The sequence below is a fragment of the Pongo pygmaeus genome, chromosome 20 (genome assembly GCF_028885625.2).
Source record: "Pongo pygmaeus isolate AG05252 chromosome 20, NHGRI_mPonPyg2-v2.0_pri, whole genome shotgun sequence".
NCBI classification, from domain to species: domain Eukaryota; kingdom Metazoa; phylum Chordata; class Mammalia; order Primates; family Hominidae; genus Pongo; species Pongo pygmaeus.
Genome location: NC_072393.2, coordinates 55,863,338 through 55,883,610, shown reverse-complemented (window position 1 = coordinate 55,883,610; position 20,273 = coordinate 55,863,338). Strand labels below are relative to the sequence as shown.

General features: G+C 48.2%; 1 protein-coding gene across 1 annotated transcript in view; it reads left to right on the top strand.

The window, feature by feature from the left end:
• TSKS (testis specific serine kinase substrate) overlaps nucleotides 1-20,273 on the top strand; it is a 56,676-nt gene that overhangs the window by 26,110 nt on the left and 10,293 nt on the right. The window lies entirely within an intron of this gene.

Here is a 20,273-nt window from a genome sequence, read left to right as displayed (position 1 = left end):
TTAAATGTAAATTAACAAGACTTCACTAGTTAAAAGACAAAGTTTGATAACATGGATTAAAACATATACACACTAAATCCAGATCAATGCTGTTTTATAAGAGACACACTGGCTGGGGGCGGTGGCTCACGCCTGTAATCCCAGCACTTTGGGAGGCTGAGGCAGGCGGATCACCTGATGTCAGAAGTTCGAGACCAACCTGGCCAACATGGTAAAACCCAGTCTCTACTAAAAATACAAAAATTAGCTGGGCGTGGTGGTGCATGCCTGTAATCTCAGCTACTCGGGAGGCTGAGGCAGGAAAATTGCTTGAACCCATGAGGCAGAGGTTGCCGTGAGCTGAGGTCGCGCCATTGCACTCCAACCTGGGTGACACAGTGGGACTCTGTCTCAAAAAAAAAAAACAAAAAACAAAGAAAGACAGAAAGAAACACACTTAAAACAACAAAAGAATGCAAAGTTAACAGATTGTAAACAAGTCCCCTGGAATGCAGGGAAACCCGGGTGCGGTGGCTCACACCTTATCCCAGCACTTTGGGAGGCTGAGGCGGGAGGATTGCTTGAGCCCAGGAGTTCAAGACCAGCCTGTGCATCATAGTGACCCCTGTCTCTGCTAAAAATAAAAATAAAAAAATTAGCTTACCATGGTAGCACGTGCCTATAGTCCCAGATACTAGGGAGGCTGAGGCGGGAGGATGGCTTGAGTCTGGGTGGTCAAGGCTGCAGTGAGCTGTGATCGCACCACTGCACTCCAGCCTGGGTAACAGAACAAGACCCCGTCTCAAAACCAAAAGTTAAAACAATTTAAATTTCCACATATATGAGGATTTTAAATTCCTCTTTTTGACATTAACTAGAGATCTAATTGCATAGTGATCAGAAACATTGATCTGTATGATACCTGTTCATTGAATTTATTGGGGCTTTCTTTTGGTTTAGTACAATCAATTTTTATAAATGTGCTTGAGAAAAAAAATGTGTGTGCTTCAATTGTTGAATGGAGAGCACTCTGTGGATCTATTGATTGATCCATCCATCCATCCATCCATCCACTTATTTATACTCCTCCCTAGTTCATTTCTCAATGAAAAGAATGTTCCTGTGTACTCCTGGGGCTATATACCGGAGGAGAAACAAGTGATTGCACATAACAATTCTATTCCAGAGTTGCTACCTCCCAAATCCTTTAGATTATTTTATTTATTTATTTGTTTATTTATTTATTATTTTTGAGACAGTCTCACTCTGTCACCCAGGCTGGAGTGCAGTGGCATGATCTCAGCTCACTGCAACCTGTAACCTCCACCTTCCAGGTTCAAGAGATTCTCCTGCCTCAGCCTCCTGAGTAGCTAGGATTACAGGTGTGCACCACCATGCCCGTCTAATTTTTATATTTTTAGTAGAGACAGGGTTTCACCATGTTGGCCAGGCTGGTCTCAAACTCCTGAGCTCAGCTGATCTGCCTGCCTCAGCCTCCCAGAGTGCTGGGATTACAGGCCTGAGCCACCCCTCCAGCCACTTTATCTTCTCTTCTTGACATTCTACCAGGGAAGTTCTGGGATATTAACCTAATTAAATGTAGGCCATCACTGAACCCAAGTTTTGGTCCATTATTATTAGAGCTACTTACAGCTGCTCAAGCTAGCACATTAAATTCAGAATTAATAAATTAATTCATTCCCATCAAACTTTACATTCCATCCTTCCTGGTCCAACACTGTTAGAATCTGTTGCTACACAAACACCCAGATTTTTGAGCTCTTTGGAAATACACAGCATCTCTATCTCCTTCTGGAGCTGAGATTAAAGTCCTGAGCTCATCATTTTCTTTATGTCGTCTTCCCAGTGTGACAGAAATAGCTGTTCTGTTCCACAGCCCTCATCGCTCCCACTATATTGGTCAAGGTCAGCAGTTAGTTGATTTTCTAAAGTCTTTAAAAACGGGTTTTTTTGTTTTTTTGTTTTTTGTTTTGGCTAGGCACAGTGGCTCATGCCTGTAATCCCAGCACTTTGGGAGGCTGAGGCGGGCAGATCACAAGGTCAGATCAACACCATCCTGGCCAACATGGTGAAACTCCGTCTCTACTGAAATACAAAAAATTAGCCAGGCGTGGTGGCACATGCCTATAGTCCCAGCTACTAGAGAGGCTGAGGCAGGGGAATCGTTTGAACCCAGGAGGCAGAGGTTGCAGTGAGCCTAGTTCGCGCCATTGCACTCTAGCCTGGCAACAGAGCGAGACCCCCTCTCAAAAACAAACAAACAACAACAACAACAAAAAAAAAGGTTTTTTTTAGAGACAGAATTTCATTCTGTCACACAGGCTGGAGTGCAGTGGCATAGCTCCCTGCAGCCTTGAACTCCAGGGCTCAAGTAATCCCCTAGCTTCAGCCTCCCAAGTGGCTGGGACTACAGGTGTGCCCTCCATGCCTGGCTAAAGCCTTTTGTTTTTGTTTTTTTGTTTGTTTGTTTGTTTGAGTTGGAGTTTCTCTCTTGTTGCCCAGGCTGGAGTGCAATGGCACCATCTTGGCTCACCGCAACCCTACCTCCCTGGTTCAAGTGCTTCTCCTGCCTCAGCCTCCTGAGTAGCTGGGATTACAGGCATGTGCCAGCACGCCTGCCTAATTTCGTATTTTTAGTAGAGACAGGGTTTCTCCATGTTGGTCAGGCTGGCCTCGAACTCCCAGCCTCAGGTGATCCGCCCACCTTGGCCTCCCAAAGTGCTGGGATTACAGGCGTGAGCCGCCGCACCTGGTCAAGGCTTTTGATTTCTTTACTGGAACCTCATTGCAAACAACCAAAGATAATAAATAATGAATGATGCCACTACATGCAATAACTGTCATCCCGTTTTCCACCTCCCAGGATATCATCACATCATTAAACAGCTCATCAAAGAACAAAGAGGTGAATAACTTAATCCCAGAATCCCGTCTTCAGCATCTTTTTTTTTTTTTTTTAGACGGAGTTTTACTCTGTCACCCAGGCTGGAGTGCAGTGGCGCGATCTCAGCTCACTGCAACCTGTGCTTCCCGGGTCCGAGCAATTCTCCTGCCTCAGCCTCCCGAGTAGCTGGGACTACAGACGCTCGCCACCATGCCTGGCTGATTTCTGTATTTTTAATAGAGACAGAGTTTCGCCATGTTGGCCAAGCTGGTCTCAAACTCCTGACCTCAGGTGCAGTTGGCCTCCCAAAGTGCTGGGATTACAGGCGTGAGCCAGCGCGCTCAGCTCAGCATCTGTTTTCTGAGACCACTGGTAGAGGGAAAAGCAACTTCATCTTGGATGCTCATCTGCGATGTTGGCGTCTGACTCACCCCAGCTCTGGGAAGGGCCCTAAGATTTCCAGTTTAGGCTGGGCATGGTGGCTCACACCTGTAATCCCAGCACTTTGGGAGGCCGGGCAGGCGGATCACAGGATCAGGAGATCGAGACCATCTTGGCTAACAAGGTGAAACTCCATCTCTACTAAAAATACAAAAAAAATATATATATTAGCCGGGCGTGGTGGCAGGTGCCAGTAGTCCCAGCTAATCGGGAGGCTGAGGCAGGAGAATGGTGTGAACCTGGGAAGCAGAGCTTGAAGTGAGCCGAGATCACACCACTGCAGTCCAGCCTGGGCAACAGAGCAAGACTCTGTCTCAAAAAATAAATGAATAAATAAATAAATAAATAAACAAATAAAAATACACAGTGTTACAACTCTGTCAGTTCCCATATAACACCCCCATGCTGCCTATAAAATAACCAGATGGGGATACGAGTTTGTTAAGGCTCTGAGGGCAGTCAACGAGGCAGGAATTCCACTCCTGCCACTAGTTCCCAACCCTCACACAATGCTGACCCACGTCCCAGGAAAGGCTAATGGGTTCATGGTATTGGATATAAACATGCTTTTTCGTTTTTTTTTTTTTTTTTTTTTTTTTTTTTGAGATGGGATCTTGCTCTGTCACTCAAGTTGGAGTGCAGTGGCACGATCTTGGCTCACTGCAACCTCTGCCTCCCAGGTTCAAGCAATTCTCCTGCATCAGCCTCCCGAGTAGCTGGGACTACAGGCACGTGCCATCATGCCAGGCTAATTTTTTGTATTTTTAGTAGAGACAGGGTTTCACCATGTTAGCCAGGATGGTCTCGATCTCCTGACCTCTGGTGACCCACGCACCTTAGCCTCCCAAAATGCTGGGATTAGAGCAATGACCATCGCGACCAGCCCAGATGCTTTCTTTTATATAACTTTATACCCAGACTCCCAGTACATTTTTGTTCTTTTTTTTTTTTTTGAGACAGAGTTTTGCTCTTGTTGCCCAGGCTGGAGTGCGATGGCTCGATCTCAGCTTACTGCAACCTCCGCCTCCTGGTTCAAGTGATTCTCCTGCCTCAGCCTCCCAAGTAGCTGGGATTATAGGCATGCGCCACCATGCCCGGCTAATATTGTATTTTTAGTAGAGAAGGGGTTTCTCCATGTTGGTCAGGCTGGTCTCGAACTTCTGACCAGCATTTTGGGAGGCTGAGGTGGGAGGATAGCTTGAGCCTAGGAGTTTGAGACCAGCCTGTGCAACATAGCAAGACCCCATCTCCACAAAAAAGTTTAAAAATTAGCCGGGCTTGGGGGCACATGCCTGTAGTCCCAGCTACTTGGGAGGCTGAGGTGAGAGGATGGCTTGAGCCTAGGAGGTCAAGGCTGCAATGAGCCATGATCACGCCACTGTACTCCAGCCTGGATGACAGAGTGAGACCCCTTCCAAGAAAAAGGAAAGAAAGGAAAGGAAAGAAAGAAGGAAGGAGAGACAAAGAGAGAGAAATAAAGAAAGAGAGAGAGAGAGGGAGGGAGAGAAAGAAAGAAAGAAAGGAAGGAAGGAAGGAAGGAAGGAAGGAAAGAAAGAAAGAAAGAAAGAAAGAAAGAAAGAAAGAAAAAGAAAGAAAGGAAGAAAGAAGGAAGGAAGGAAGGAAAGAAAGAAAGAAAAGAAAAGAAAGAAAGAAAGAAAAAGAAAGAAAGAAGGAAAGAAAGAGGCCAGGCGCGGTGGCTCACGCCTGTAATCCCAGCACTTTGGGAGGCCGAGGCGGGCGGATCACGAGGTCAAGAGATTGAGACCATCCTGGTTAACATGGTGAAACCCCGTCCGTACTAAAAATACAAAAAATTAGGTGGGCTTGGTGGCGGGTGCCTGTAGTCCCAGCTACTCGGGAGGCTGAGGCAGGAGAACGGCGTGAACCCGGGAGGCGGAGTTTGCAGTAAGCAGAGATTGCTCCACTGCACTCCAGCCTGGGGGACAGAACGAGACTCCGTCTCAAAAAAAAAAAAAAGAAGAAAAAGAAATAAATAAAAAATAAAAAAAGAGGAAAAGAAAAGGTAGTAGCCCTAACCCCATTGTGTCACTCTCTCTTGAACCTGCCCACATGCCTTTTTCTTGTGTACTTTTTGCTTTGCAATAAATCTCCTTACTTTCACCATCTTCTGACTCATCCTTGAGTTCCTTACTTCTCGCGATGATGTCAAGATCCTGGCATTTGGGGACCCCCCACCGCCCACTGATATCACCTTTTTTTTTTTTTGAGACAGTGTTGCTCTGTCGCCCGGGCTGGAGTGCAGTGGGACGATCTCAGCTCACTGCAACCTCCACCTCCCAGATTCAAGTGATTCTCTTGCCTCAGCCTCCAGAGTAGCTGGGATTACAGGTGCCTGCCACCACGATCATCTAATTTCTTGTATTTTTAGTAAACACGGAGTTTCAACAGGTTGCCCAGGCTGGTCTCAAACTCCTGACCTCAGGTGATCCGCCTGCCTCAGCCTCCCAGAGTGCTGGGATTATGGGGGTGGGCCACCATGCCCGGCCAACAATGATGTTTCTTTTCCTCGTCATCTTAGACATTGCTTTAGGAAACACTCTCTATTAGAATTATTTATTAGACCTTGCCTGTTCCCATAGGAAACTTTCCAACTAGACGGCTGTCCCTTTAAAATTGTTTTCCTGCAATGTTATCCACCTGGCCTGTCCTCAGTACTATAATAATACCCATATGCCAACTCTCCTACAGGCAATGGTATCTACTTTGTGCCACTTATTCAATGCCATTTATAGGGCAAGTCTTTTCTTTGTTGTTGTTTTTTGTTTTTTTTTTTGAAACAAAGTATCACTCTTGTTGCCCAGGCTGGAGTGCAATGCGTGATCTCAGCTCACTGCAACCTCTGCCTCCCAGGTTCAAGCGATTCTCCTGCCTCAGCCTCCCAAGTAGCTGGGATTACAGGCACCTGCCACCATGCCTGGCTAATTTTTTTGTATTTTCAGTAGCGATGGAGGTTTCACCATGCTGGCCAGGCTGGTCTCGAACTCTTGACCTCAGGTGATCCGCCCGCCTTGGCCTCCCAAAGTGCTGGGATTACAGGCGTGAGCCACCGTGCCTGGCCAGAGCAGGATCTTTTAACACTACCTGTCAAGTAAATGCCACACACTTTTGCCCTGATGGTACCATCAAATACATTTCTTCTTGTCTCCCTGGAGGGTCTTAGTCCCTCTGTACACAATTATGCCCTTCTCTACTCCCATAGCTGCCTCTGATAATAATGGCATTATTTTAAATTACCACTTTCCAGTCAAATTCTTTTTTTTCTCTTTTTTTTTTTTTTTTTGAGATGGAGTACCGCTCTGTTGCCCAGGCTGGAGTGCAGTGGCACAATCTTGCCTCACTGCAACCTCCACCTCCTGGGTTTAAATAATTCTCCTGCCTCAGCTTCCTGAGTAGCTGGGATTATAGGCACCTGCCACCACACTCAGATAATTTTTGTATTTTTAGTAGAGATGAGGTTTCACCATGTTGGCCAGGCTGGTCTCAAACTCCTGACCTCAAGTGATCTGCCCACCTCAGCCTCCCAAAGTGTTGGGATTATAGGCGTGAGCCACTGTCCCCGGACTCCCCTCAGATTCTTATCCCATTCATGCTTAAACCAAAGCACCACGTAGATAACAGAGATACTCAACCTTCTTAACTCCCATCCTACATGGGTTTGTGCTTCCAATGGATACCTTTGGTTATACGGACACTGTAGTAGTCCGTTGTCACCCTGCTATAAAGACATAGCCGAGACTGGGTAATTTATAAAGAAAAGAGTTTTAATGGACTCACAGTTCTGCCTGGCTGGGAAGGCCTCAGGAAGCTTACAATCATGGAAGAAGGGAAAGTAGGCACATCTCACGTGGTGGCAAGAGAGACAGAGTGAGCAAGCACAGGAAAAACTGCCTTATAAAACCATCAGATCTCGTGAGAACTCACTCACTATCACGAGAACAGCGTGGGGAAAACCACAACCATGATCCAATCACCTACCACCTGGATCTTCCCTCGACGTGTGCAGATTACGGGCATTACAATTTGAGATGAGATTTGGGTGGGGACACAGAGCCAAACCATATCAGATACCCATTCAGTCAGCCTCCAAATAACTTTTCTTTCATTTGAAATCATAAAACCCATGGTTAACAGTGTATTGATAATGCTTGGTTCAGGGGGTCAACGTATAACAGGACAGGCAAAGCCCTCTAATATACAGTTATATGACGTCACTCACCCAAGTGCTAAGCAGGCAATTGGCCTTATCTTGGCTGGAGTTGGGGCTGCCATCAACTTGTTGGCCCCATGGGGAGGATTTGCCAATCATGAGGCAACTCTTCAAAACTTTACTTCTTTACTCGGCCGGGTGCGGTGGTTCACACCTGTATTCCCAGCACTTTGGGAGGCTGAGGCAGGTGGATCATGAGATCAGGAGATTGAGACCATCCTGACTAACATGGTGAAACCCCGTCTCTACTAAAAATACAAAAAATTAGCTGGGCGTTGTGGCGGGTGCCTGTAGTCCCAGCTACTCTGGAGGCTGAGGCAGGAGAATGGTGTGAACCGGGGAGGCGGATCTTGCACTGAGCTGAGATCACACCACTGCACTCCAGCCTGGGCGACAGAGCAAGACTCTGTTTCAAAAACAAAACAAAACAAAACAAAACAAAAAACTTTACTTCTTTACTCTGTACACTGGTGTCTCATAGACTGGAGGACAGTTTAGATAAATTGAGACTGTCCCTTAATTCTGTAACAGATGTAGTAATGAGTAACAGATTAGCATTAGTCTATCCATGGTCTAATGGAACATTAGTAATTAGTATGGTGTAGTGGAACAACTGTAATTAATAAAACCTGCTGTACCTATATAAACACCTCAGATCAAATAGAGAAAAATATCAACAAGATATACAAACAACTACCTGGCTACCTTCATCATACCCAGACTGGTACAGAACAGCTGGGGTCCCGGCTAAACCCTATCCTTAATCCTGGAACCGCCGCCCTAAGTGAAAACAGCTGACCCCATTTTTCCATCCAAATGTTGCCTTTTTGGCCTGCCACACCCCTATCCTGTGCCCACAAAAAGACTGCAGCTGGCAGAGCAACACAAGCGGCTGATGGCTGAGCATCAAAGACTATGGATAGACACGGCTCACTTCAGATGGAGCAGCTTCAGGGAAAGATCACCTTCTTCCCGTACCCTCCCCTAGCCTCCATTCCGCTGACAGCCACTTCCATCACCCAGTAAAATCCTCCCCATACACTACCCTACAATCTGTTCGTGTGACCTAATTCTTCCTGGACACCAGTCAAGAACCCGGGTGTTGAGAGGACAGGGGCTTGGACACTGCCGCACAGAGCCTGCTCCCACCAGAGAGCAGTGACTGGCCGGCTCCAGCGTTTGTTCCCTTCAGTTCCTGCACTTGCTTGCTCCCACGCTCCGCTCATGAGGAGTCACCAGCAGCAGGCTGAGCCAAAAAAGCCACTCCAGTTCCCGCCCGTGAAGACAGTCAAGGTCAAGGTGATGTAGGAGTTAAGACAAAATCACTTAGACTGATAGGGTATGGGAAGAGCGGCTTGTAAAGTTGAGCTGCAGAGATAGATGTGCAAGCTGGGAGCTTGCCTCGGTGAATGCCGGCCTGGCAGGAACAAGGAACTAGGGACTAGACATGTTCAATATGGTGGCTCCATCTTCCCTTCTCTGCCAGCTACGTGTACAGTAACAAGCGGACAAGAGGGCTCTGGCCATGGGGAGAGTTCATTTGCATAATAAGATTAGGGTGGGGAGGGCTTGGCGTGGTGGCTCACGCCTGTAATCCCAGCACCTTGGGAGGCCAAGGTGGGTGGATCACCTGAGGTCAGGAGTTCAAGACTAGCCTGGCCAAAATGGTGAAACCCCGTCTCTACTAAAAATACAAAAATTAGCTGGGCATGATGGCGGGTGCCTGTAATCCCAGCTACTCGGGAGGCGGAGGTTGCGGTGAGCCGAGATCGTGCCATTGCACCCCAGCCTGGGTAACAAGAGCGAAACTCTGTCTCAAAAAAAAAAAAAAAAAAAAAAAAGATTAAGGAGGCCTATATAATGTTTGAGCGGGGAATAAAGTAGGAATTTGGCAGGACTAATTTCCAAGACAACACGTGACACGACCCTGCTACCCTGCTGATAACACAGGAGACAGTAAAAGAAACTGGCCAAAACCAGCTGGAACCAAGACAGGATGAAAGCGGCCTCTGGCTACCCTCACTGCTCATTATACACTAATTAGAATGCATTCGCATGCCAAACACACTTCCACCCGCGCCATGACAATTTGCAAATGCCACGGCCATGCTGAGAAGTTACTCGGTATCATCTGGATGGGGGAGAAAATTCAGGTTCTGGGAGCTCCCTGTTCCTCACCCAGAAAACTCATGTATAATCCACCCCTTATTTAGCATATAATCAAAAAATAACTATAACCATAAAAATATATCAAAACAGCCAACCAATAGCCCTTAGGACTATTCTGCTTGTGGGGTAGCCACTCTTTCATTCACTCTTTTTTTTTTTTTTTTTTGAGACAGGGTCTCCCTCTGTCACCCAGGCTGCTGGAGTAGAGACATATTCTCGGCTCATTGCAACCTCCACCTCCCAGGTTCAAGCATATCTTGTGCCTCAGCCTCCTGAGTAGCTGGGACTACAGGCACACGCTATCACGCCCAGCTAATTTTTGTATTTGTTTTGTTGTTGTTGTTGTTTTGAGATGGAGTTCCACTCTTGTTGCCCAGGCTGGAGTGCAGTGGCGCAATCTTGGCTCACCGCAACCTCCGCCTACCGGGTTCAAGCGATTCTCCTGCCTCAGCCTCCCAAGTAGCTGGGATTACAGGCATGTGCCACCACGCCCAGCTAATTTTGTATTTTTAGTAGAGATGGGGATTACAGGCGTGAGCCACAGCGCCCGGCCAATTTTTGTACTTTTTAGTAGAAATGGGGTTTCACCACATTGGCCAGGCTGGTCTTGAACTCCTGGCCTCAAGTGATCCACCTGCCTTGGCCTCCAAAGTGCTGGGATTACAGGGGTGAGACACTGCACCCAGCCCCTTTTTTTCCTTTACTTTCTTTTTTTTTTTTTTGAGATGGAGTTTCACTTTTGTTGCCCAGGCTGGAGTGCAATGGCGTGATCTCTGCTCACTGCAACTTCTGCCTTCCGGGTTCAAGAGAGCCTCCTGTCTCAGCCTCCCAAGTAGCTGGGATTACAGGCGCATGCCACCACACCTGGCTAATTTTTGTATTTTTAGTAGAGATAGGGTTTAATCATTTTGGTCAGGCTGGTCTCGAACTCCTGACCTCAGGTGATCCACCCACCTACACCTCCCAAAGTGCTGGGATTACAGGCATGCGCCACCATGCCTGGCTATTCCTTTACTTCCTTAATAATCTTGCTTTCACTTTACTGAATCCACTTGCTCTTCAATTTATTATTTTTTTTCTAGACAGGGTCTCACTCTGTTACCCAGACTAGACTGCAGTGGTACCATCATGGCTCACTATAGCCTCGACCTCCCAGACTCAAGCAACCCTCCGGCCTCAGCCTCCCAAGTAGCTGGGACTACAAGTAGGCACCACCATGCCCACTTGGCCAACTTTAAAAATTATTTTTATTTTTATTTACTTATTTTTTTGAGACAGAGTTGCCCAGGCTGGAGTGCAATGGCACGATCTTGGTTCACTGCAACCTCTGCCTCCTGGGTTCAAGCGATTCTCCAGCCTCAGTCTCCCAAGTAGCTGGGATTACAGGTGCATGCCGCCATGCCCAGCTAATTTTTGTATTGTTAGTAGAGACAGGATTTCACTATGTTGGTCAGGCTGGTCTCGAACTCCTGACCTCAAGTGATCCGCCAGCCTTGGCCTCCCAAAGTGTTGAGATTACAGGGGTAAGCTACTGCGTCCAGGCTAAAATTATTTTTAGTATAGACAGAGCCTCACTATGTTGCACAGGCTGGTCTTCAACTCCTGTTGCTCTTGAATTCTTTCCTCTGTGAAGCCAAGAACCCACTTGGCCTCCCAGACTGAACCCCAGTTTTGGGGTGCGTCCTGTGACAGCAGGACCAATATAATGCTGTTTCCTGTAGTTACTGCCACCACAATACCACAGGGTCCTCTTTTTGCCTTTTCAGTTTCCTAGTTACCAATCCTTTAATACCTAAATTTATTTATATTCGGTCATCTCTGTTAAAATAACCAGTGTGATTTCTGTCTCCTGAATATACCCTGACTGACACAGATATTTGTAATAGGAAGGAACTTTTCAAAGGTAGGTTTTGGGGAATTGTTTATTCATTTATTTATCTATTATTATTTTTTGAGACAGGGTCTTGCTCTGGCACCCAGGCTAAAGTAGAGTGGTGTGATCATAGCTCACTGCAGCCTCGAGCTCCTGGGCTCAAGTGATCCTCCCACCTCAGCCTCCTGAGTAGTTGGGACCACAGGCATGCACCACCATGCTCAGCTAATTTTTATTTTATTTTATTTTATTTATTTATTTTTGAGACAGAGTCTCACTCTGTCGCCCATGCTAGAGTGCGGTGGAGCCATCTCGGCTCACTACAAGCTCCGCCTCCCGGGTTCACGCCATTCTTCTGTTTCAGCCTCCCGAGTAGCTGGGACTACAGGTGCCTGCCACCAAGCCTGGCTAATTTTTTGTATTTTTTGTAGAGATGGGGTTTCACCGTGTTAGTCAGGATGGTCTCAATCTCCTGACCTCGTGATCCACCCGCCTCGGCCTCCCAAAGTGCTGGGATTACAGGCGTGAGCCACCGTACCCAGCACAAGTTTCTAATATGAAGGTTTGGGCATCAGTTGAAAATGAGTGGGACTTTGAGACTTGAGGCCGGGCGCAGTGGCTCGCACCTGTAATCCCAGCACTTTTGGAGGCTGAGGTGGGTGGATCACGAGGTCAGGAGATTGAGACCACCCTGGCGAACATGGCGAAACCCCATCTCTACTAAAAATACAAAAAAAAAAAAAAAAAAAATTAGCCGGGTGTGGTGGCAGGCGCCTGTAGTCCCAGCTACTCCGGAGGCTGAGGCAGGAGAATGGCGTGAACCTGGGAGGCGGAGCTTGCAGTGAGCTGAGATCGTGCCACTGCACTCCAGCCTGGGTGACAGAGCGAGACTCCGTCTGGGAAAAAAAAAAAAAAAAATCACCCAGGCATGGTGGCATGTGCCTGTTGTCCAGGAACTCAGGAGGCTGAGGTGAGAGGATTGCTTGAACCCAGGAGGTTGAGACTGCAATGAGCTATGTTCATGCCACTTCACTCCAACCTGGTTGACAGAGCAACACTCCATCTCAAAAAAGTCATTCCTTCAGTCTCTTTCAACCATCACTCCAGTGAAAATACTTTTGTTGCTCAATGCAATAATCAGTTTCCCGGTTCTCATCGTAGCTGACCCACAGAAGCATTTGGAGTTGATTGCTCCCTCCTCATTGGTACATTTTTTCACTGCCTTCAAGGACATCTTATTTTATTTTATTTTATTTTTGAGATGGAGTTTCACTCTTGTCACCCAGGCTGGAGTGCAGTCGTGCAATCTTGGCTCACTGTAATCTCTGCTCCCAGGTTCAAGCAATTATCCTGCCTCAGCCTCCCGAGTAGTGGGGTAATAGTGGTGCCCCCCACCACGCCCGGCTAATTTTTGTATTTTTAGTAGAGACGGGGTTTCACCATGCTGGCCAGGCTGGTCTCCAACTCCTGACCTCAGGTGATCCGCCCGCCTCGGCCTCCCAAAGTGCTGGGATTACAGGCATGAGCCACTGCGCCAGGCCACATCATCTTATTTTGATTCTCTTCCTACTCACCGGTTTTTCCTTTTCATTTTCCACCGTAAGTTACATCACTTATTTGATTCTAGGCTTCTGAATTTTGGAGTGCTCTGAAACCTAGGTTGTTCTGTCACTCGCTCTCTCTCTAAGATGAGCTCAGGACCTTAAACTCTCAGCTCCAGAAGGAGTTGCTGTGTGTTTCCAAAGAGCTCACAAACCTGTGGGTATGTATAGCAATGGATTCTAAGGGTTTTGGACCAGGGAGGATGGAATGTAAGGTTTGATTGGACTGAAGTAATTAATTTTTTTTTTTTTTTGAGATAGAGTCTTGCTCTGTTGCCCAAGCTGGAGTGCAGTGGCGGGATCTCTGCTCACTGCAAGCTCCGCCTCGCAGGTTCACGCCATTCTCCTGCCTCAGCCTCCCGAGTAGCTGGGATTACAGGCGCCTGCCACCATGCCCGGCTAATTTTTTGCATTTTCAGTAGAGATGGGGTTTCACCACATTGGCCAGGCTGGTCTCAAACTCCTGACCTTAGGTGATCCACCCACCTCGGCCTCCCAAAGTGCTGGGATTACAGGCATGAGCCACCGCGCCAGGCCTGAAGTAATTAATTCTTAGTTTTAGTTTTTTGAGACAGAGTCTTACTCTGTCACCCAGGCTGGAGTGCAGTGGTGCGATCTTGGCTCACTGCAACCTCCGCCTCCCAGGTTCAAGCGATTCTCCTGCCTCAGCCTCCAGAGTAGCTGGGTTACAGGTGTGCACCACCACTCCCTGCTGATTTTTGTTTTTTTTTAGTAGAGACAGTGTTTCTCCATGTTGTCCAGGCTAGTCTTGAACTCCTGGACTCAAGTGATCTGCCCGCTTCGGCCTCCCAAAGTACTGGGACTATAGGCATGCACCACCATGCCCAGCTAATTTTTGCATTTTTAGTAAAGACGGGATTTTGCCATGTTGGTCAGGCTGGTCTCCAGCTCTTGACCTCAGGTAATCCACCTGCCTCGGCCTCCCAAAGTGCTGGGATTGCAGGTGTGAACCACCACACCCGGCCTAGTTTCTTAGAAATAAACATTTAATAGGGACTTAAGAACAGAAGCTGGACCAGGGACAATGGCTCATGCCTGTAATCCTAGCACTTTGGGAGGCTAAGGCCAGTGGATCACTTGAGCCTAGGAATTTGAAAACAGCCTGGGCAACATGGTGAAACCTTGTCTCTACAAAGGATAAAAAAATTAGCTGGGCATGGTGGCATGCACCTGTGGTCCCAACTACTCGGGAGGCTGAGGTGGACGAATCAGTTGACCCTGGGAGGTTGAGGCTGCAGTGAGTCATCTTTGAGCCACTACACTCCAGCCTGGGCAAGAGAGCCAGACCTTGTCTCAAACAAACAAACAAACACAGAAGGCTGGACACAGTGGCTCACGCCTGTAATCCCAGCACTTTGGGAGGCCAAGGCGGGTGGATCACTGAGTCAGGAGTTTGAGACCAGCCTGACCAACATGGCGAAACCCCGTCTCTACTAAAAATACAAAAAATTAGCCGGGCATGGTGGTGCGCTCCTGTAGAACTAGTTACTCTGAAGGCTGAGGCAGAAGAATCGCTTCAGCCTGGGAGGTGGAGGTTGTAGTGAGGCGAGATCGTGCCATTGCACTCCAGCCTGGATGACAGAATGAGACTCTAAAAAAAAAAAAAAAAAAGACAGCAGATCTCTGCACTGTTACCCCCAGACGTAAAGCTTATAGACCATAAAGAAAAGGTGATTGGCCAGGAACCGTGGCTCCTGTCAGGCTGGAGTGCAGTGGTGCGCGGGATCTCGGCTCATTGCAAGTTCCGGCTCCCGGGTTCACACCATTCTCCTGCCTCAGCCTCCCGAGTAGCTGGGATTACAGGCACCTGTCACCACACCCGGCTAATTTTTTGTATTTTTAGTAGGGACAGGGTTTCACCGTGTTAGCCAAGATGGTCTGACCTCGTGATCTGCCTGCCTGGCCTCCCAAAGTGCTGGGATTACAGGTGTGAGCCACTGTGCCCAGCCTAAACTGGAAGTCTTAGGGCCCTTCCCAGAGCTGGGGTGAGTCAGACGCCAACACGGCAGATGAGCATCCAAGATGAAGTTGCTTTTCCCTCTACCAGTGGTCTCAGAAAACAGATGCTGGGCTGAGCGCGGTGGCTCACGCCTGTAATCCCAGCACTTTGGGAGGCCAACTGCACCTGAGGTCAGGAGTTTGAGACCAGCTTGGCCAACATGGCGAAACTCTGTCTCTATTAAAAATACAGAAATCAGCCAGGCATGGTGGCGAGCGTCTGTAGTCCCAGCTACTCGGGAGGCTGAGGCAGGAGAATTGCTCGGACCCGGGAAGCACAGGTTGCAGTGAGCTGAGATCGCGCCACTGCACTCCAGCCTGGGTGACAGAGTAAAACTCCGTCTAAAAAAAAAAAAAAAAAAGATGCTGAAGACGGGATTCTGGGATTAGGTTATTCACCTCTTTGATGAGCTGTTTAATGATGTGATGATATCCTGGGAGGTGGAAAACGGGATGACAGTTATTGCATGTAGTGGCATCATTCATTATTTATTATCTTTGGTTGTTTGCAATGAGGTTCCAGTAAACAAATCAAAAGCCTTGGCCGGGTGCCTCCCGATTAGCTGGGACTACAGGCGCCTGCCACCACGCCCGGCTAATTTTTTTTTTTTTTTTGTATTTTTAGTAGAGACGGGCTTTCACCTTGTTAGCCAAGATGGTCTCGATCTCCTGATCCCGTGATCCGCCTGCCTCGGCCTCCCAAAGTGCTGGGATTACAGGCGTGAGCCACCGCGCCCGGCCTATTTTTTTTTTTTTTTTTTTTGAGACGAAGTCTTGCTCTGTCACCCAGGCTGGAGTGCAGTGGCGTCATCTCCGCCCACTGCAATCTCTGCCTCCCAGGTTCCAGCGATTCTCCTGCCTCAGCCTCCCAAGTAGATGGGATTACAGGCATTCACCACCACAGCAGCTAATTTTTGTATTTTTAGTAGAGATGGGGTTTCACCATGTTGATGGGGCTTGTTGGGGTGATCAGACCCAACACCAGGTCGTGGGGGCTACGAAATCTGGCAGAGTCAAAGGAATGAGACAAAACAAGTTAAGAGTACATAGGGTGGGTCCAGGGGGCCAACGCTGGTGTATGGGGGCTGCGAAGGCCCTGAGCTCTGGGAGCCCACACTATTTATTGGTAATCAAACAAAGAAGCAGGTGGTGAGGACGTGCAGACATGGGGGTAGAAAGGTAGTGGTGCATCAAGCATAGCTGTGACGGTTTAGCATACGCTCTGCTACTTGAGATAAGGGAGAACAAGTTCTTTTCACTCAAGACACAATCAATTTATGATCTTGGGAGAGCAAGGAGCAAGGGGCCAGCAAGTCTGGACACATTCCAGAGGCTAGAAGGGGTTTTATGCCCTGAGCCCTGAGTTCTCTTCAAGCCACAAGGGGGTTTATGTCCTGGGCTTAGATTGTAGTGCGGTAGGGCAGCCTTCCACCCTTAAGCACAGAGCTTGGTGTTCCATAGGCCACAAGGGGTTTTAGACCCTGAACCCAGGACATGTTCCAAGACTCTTTTACATTATGTCAGACAAGCAAGCCCTGCCTCAGCTCTTCTGCCAACAAGGCTGGTCTCCAAGTCCTGACCTGAGGTGATCCACCCACTTCAGCCTCCCAAAATGCTAGGATTATAGGCGTGAGCCACCACACCTGGCCCTAACACTCTGTACTTCTAAAACTTTGTTACTGGCCGGGAACAGTGGCTCACACCTGTAATCCCAGCACTTTGGGAGGCCGAGGCACGCAGATCACTAGAGGTCAGGAGTTTGAGACCAGCCTGGTCAACATGGTAAAACCCCATCTCTACTAAAAATTTAAAAGTTAGCCGGGCATGGTGGCGGGCACCTGTAATCCCAGCTACTTGGGAGGCTGAGGTAGGAGAATTGCTTAAACCCAGGAGGCGGAGGATGCAGTGAGCCGAGATTGTGCCACTGTACTCCAGCCTGGGCGACAGAGCAAGACTGTCTCAAAAAAAAAAAAAAAAAGGATGAAAAAGAGGTTTAATGGACTTACAGTTCCACGTGGCTGGGGAGGCCTCACAATCATGGCAGAATGCAAAAGGCACGTCTTACATGGTGGCAGGCAAGAGAGAACGAGAGCCAAGCACAAGGGGAAACTCCTATAAAATCATCTGATCTCATGAGACTTATTCACTACCAGAACAGTATGGGGGAAACTGCCCCCCATGATTCAATTATCTCCCACTGGGTCCCTCCCACAACATGGTGGAATTATGGGAGCTACAATTCAATATGAGATTTGGGTGGGGACACAGCCAAACCAGATCAGGGGCCAATCTGGGGTTGCATTCCCTCCTCCCAATAAATGGCATGGCTTTGATTGCAAGTGGCCATTCCATTTGTGGTTTCATGGGGAGTGCCTAGAATCCTCTGTTTTTCCTCTACTGTAGAGCAGGTAGACAATAATATTCATTAGTCATGCCAAGTCAGGTCACAGGACATGGCCAACTTAACAAACTCTTCAATAAACTACTGGATTCTCCAAAAACTGGCCAAACTTATCCTTACATAAAGCCAGATCAGACTCAGAAAGAGGCACACGCCCTCTATTTTATTGATTGATTGATCGATTGATTGATTGATATTTTTTGAGACAGAGTCTCTATCACCCAGCTGGAGTGCAGTAACATGATCTCGGCTCACTGCAACCTCTGCCTCCTGGGCTCAAGCGATTCTCCTGCCTCAGCCTCCCGAGTAGCTGGGACTAAAGGCATGACACCACACCCAGCTAATTTTTTGAATTTTTAGTAGAGATGGGGTTTTACTATGCTAGCCAGGATGGTCTCAAACTCCTGACTTTGTGATCCGCCCGCCTCAGCCTCCCAAAGTGCTGGAATTACAGGTATGATCACCACACCTGGCCACAAAGAACTATTTTTAGGCTAAAATTTCTGGTCTCCCAGTTTGTAATGACCCACGCAGTATTCCAACCAAAAACAAATTTCTTGGCCAGGTGCAGTGACTCACGCCTGTAATCCCAGCTACTCGGGAGAATGAGGCACAAGAATCATTTGGGCCCGGGAAGAGGAGGTTGCAGTGAGCTGAGATTGCACCACTGCACTACAGCCTGGGTGACAGAGTGAAACTCGGTCTCAAACAGGCTGGGCATGGTGGCTCACACTTGTAATCCCAGCACTTTGGGAGGCCAAGACGGGCAGATCATGAGGTCAGGAGTTCAAGACCAGCCTGGCCAATATGGTGAAACCCCTTCTCTACTAAAAATATAAAAAGTTAGCTGGGTGTGGTGGTGCATGCCTATAGTCCCAGCTACTTGGGAGACTGAGGCAGGAGAATCGCTTGAAATTGGGAGGCAGAAGTTTCAGTGAGCCATTGCGCCACTGCACTCCAGCCTGGGTGACAGAGTGAGACTCCGTACAACAACAACAAAAAAACAAATTTGAGTCTGGCTACCAGTACAACCACCCAACCTGAATCCAGGGCACCAAATACCAAAAGACCTGGGGCCTCCAGATGTCAGTCACCAAGGGTCCCCACGCCAAATGCCGAAAACCCTGGAGCATCCTGAGGGTGGCTGACAGTGAACCCCAAAGGCACAACTGAGGCTACGGAACAATGTGACTCTGGCATTCCAGAATCAGAACAAAGGGGTATCTCTCCAAAATAAAGAATTCAAAACAAGGAAAGTGCCCTACCTGATACAGAATAGCAAAAATTGCCCAAATAACCAGAACAAATGCTACCAGTCCAACAGTGAAATAAGCATCATAAGCATACATTTTGGCACTAAGAGCAGAAAAGTAAAATAGTCATTAAAAAGAGAAAAGGCCTGAGAGAGGTGACAAGGCAGGTTATAAAGGGTGTGGCTGGGCTGGGTGTGGTGGCTCACACCTGTAATCCCAGCACTTTGGGAGGCCAAGGCAGGCGGATCACAAGGTCAGGAGTTTGAGACCAGCCTGGCCAACATGGAGAAACCCCATCTCTGCTAAAAATACCAAAATTAGCCAGGCGTGGTGGCAGGTGCCTGTAATCCCAGCTACTGGGGAGGCTGAGGCAGGAGAATTGCTTGAACTGGGGAGGCAGAGGTTGCAGTGAACTGAGATCGTGCCACTGCACTCCAGCCTGGACGACAGAGTGAGACTCATCTCAAGAAAAAAAGGGGTGTGGCTGGGCAGGCATACTTCCATCTGGGGCATCCAGATGATGGGACAATGCTCAAGGGGATGGAGAATAGAGTAAAAGGGCAAGGAAATCAGTTAAAGGAAAGACCTTGATGGCTCAGGGGAACAGAGGGGATGCTCAGTCTCCCACGGAGGCCCAATGGTGCCTGTGGTTTTTTTTTTTTTTTTTAGACAGAATCTCAGCTCACTGCAAACTCCACCTCCCGGGTTCAAGCAATTCTCCTGCCTTAGCCTCCCGAGTACCTGGAACTATAGGCATGCACCACCACGCCTGGCTAATTTTTGTATTTTTATCAGAGACGGGGTTTCACCATGTTGGCTAGACTGGTCTTGAGCTCCCAACCTCAGGTGATCCACCTGCCTCAACCTCCCAAAGTGGTGGGATTACAGGCGTGAGCCACCGTGCCCAGCCACCTGTTGGTCTTAATTAGAGGTCTGGGTGAAGGTCTCCCCTCATCTCACCCCATGTTGGGCACCAGAAGGTGTCACTGGGTGAACCCCAAATTGTGGTTCATCCTGGGAGGCCAAGTGGGTTCTCGGCTTCATGCAAGAAAGAATTCAAGAATGAACCAACAGAGTAAAGTGAAAGCAAATTTATTAAGCAAGTAAGGGCGGGGCATGGTGCCACACCTGTAATCCTAGCACTTTGGGATGCTGAGGCAGGCAGATTGCTTGAGGCTAGGAGTTTGAGACTAGCCTGAGCAACACGGTGAAACCTTGTCTCTACAAAAAATGCAAAAATTAGCAGTTGTGGTGATATGAGCCTGTGGTCCCAGCTACCTGGGAGGCTGAGGCAGGAGGATTGTTTGAGCCTGGGACACGGAGGCTGCAGTGAGCCGAGATTGTGCCACTGCACTTCAGCCTGGGCGACCCTGTCTTAAAAAATAAGAAAGGAAAGGCAGGGCA